Here is a 1,710-nt window from a genome sequence, read left to right as displayed (position 1 = left end):
ACCACTCACCTGCCTGCCTGCCTAATGCCCCCAACTGCCCTCCCCTGCCAGCCTGGTCACCCCCAACGGCCCTCCCCTGCAGGCCTGGTCACCCCCAACGGCCCTCCCCTGCAGGCCTGGTCAACCCCAATGGCCCTCCCCTGCAGGCCTGATCTTGCCCCTAACTGCCTCTGCCTCGGCCCCCACCACCATAGCTTTGTCTGGAAGGAAGTCAGACGTCCAGAAGATGGCTGGTTGACCCGGTCTAATTAGCATATTACCCTTTTATTAGTACAGATTAGTATAGATTGGAAACTCTTCCAACAGCAGATCACCTTGAAGTCAGGTCACATGGATGACATATGAATCACATGTTGATGCTGAGTGCTCTAAAAAAGCCAAAGTCTTGGGATAAACATTGAGTGTATCCAGTGAGGCATACAGTTAACGGCTGGAGATGACACTCACCTCTGAGGAGCTAACACCTAGAGAGTTTGTTTTCTGAATGATGTTCAGTGTGGGGCACGTTTATAACTTGGGCCGGTTTCTGTGTTCTGAACACATTATCACATAAAGAGACACTTATTTGGGGGGATGACATATTTCAGGATCCTTTGCAGGAGGAAGGCCATAGCATCTTGTTGGCCTAGACATGAACAGATGTCAAAGGTCTCCATTCCTTTCTCCAAATGTTATATCCTGCCTCTACCCACAGTGGGAAATCAATGTCGCTTCAGAAAATACATGCTATTGCTCCGAAGGTATTGGGACTTTGTTCCTGATCTTGTAAGTTACTTCCACTCAGCAGTGGATATTGGTTTAAAAACCCAACAACTACATTAAGGTTCATTTTTCCCCTGGTCAGTGAAGGAATTAGTCAGCTACAAAATGTTTATAAGTAAAATGAAAATGCATTTTACTGCATTGGTTTCCTGGCCACATTGTTAAGACTGAGTCATATTTCCAAGAAATATTGACAATTTGTGGTAATGATAGAAATAATAAAAGGGACTGAAATATCTGGTACTCTGCTTAGATAGCGAATATTTTAATACTGTTAAAAAAAATTAAAATCACTGACTAATGGTTGGACTTCATAAGGACAGAAGCTGTACTGTGATGTACACTGTTTTTTAAGTCTTACTAAGAATATACATCTCAAAGCTCCTCCAAGGCAGATAACCAGATTGGTTCCAAATCCTAACACTTACTGTACTTTTAGTTCCTAAAGCAATATTCCGTATCCATAGCATCCTATGGAACATTAAAGAATCATGTGTCAGGCAGAAGAAAAACAAATAAACAAAGCGAACCATGCAATGCAGACCTTCGTGATACGTAAAACCTCTCCCCCTTCCAAAAACACACTGGAGGTGGAGGCAGCTGGGTATGTGAATTTTAAAAATAAATAAAAGTGCGCTTAGTCCGATGGGCTTTTCTTTCTGGAAAATTCTCTCAATGCCTGACTTTGGGGAGTTTCTGCCTCTTCCACTTGCCAGCTGGGGTGGTAGCGTGCCTGCCTGGCTGTTTGGAAGCTGTTGAGCAACGAACCGTGTGAAACGACAGCCTGGGGTCCTTGTCGCCAGGGCAGTTACTAACTGGTTAAGCGAGGCGGCCCTCGGGTGGCTGCGCTCATCCCCCACCGCAGCCTCTCTCGCTCCAGGCCCCCTCCCCCAGGCCCCAACTTCCTCCTCCAGGGGAAGCGCCCGCCCCCAGCCCTGCTCCGCCGCA

Source organism: Myotis yumanensis, unplaced genomic scaffold (genome assembly GCF_028538775.1).
Source record: "Myotis yumanensis isolate MYYU_CA2020_CCGP unplaced genomic scaffold, mMyoYum1.0.hap1 SCAF_9, whole genome shotgun sequence".
Lineage (NCBI taxonomy): Eukaryota > Metazoa > Chordata > Mammalia > Chiroptera > Vespertilionidae > Myotis > Myotis yumanensis.
Note: the sequence above shows the minus strand (reverse complement) of the source record.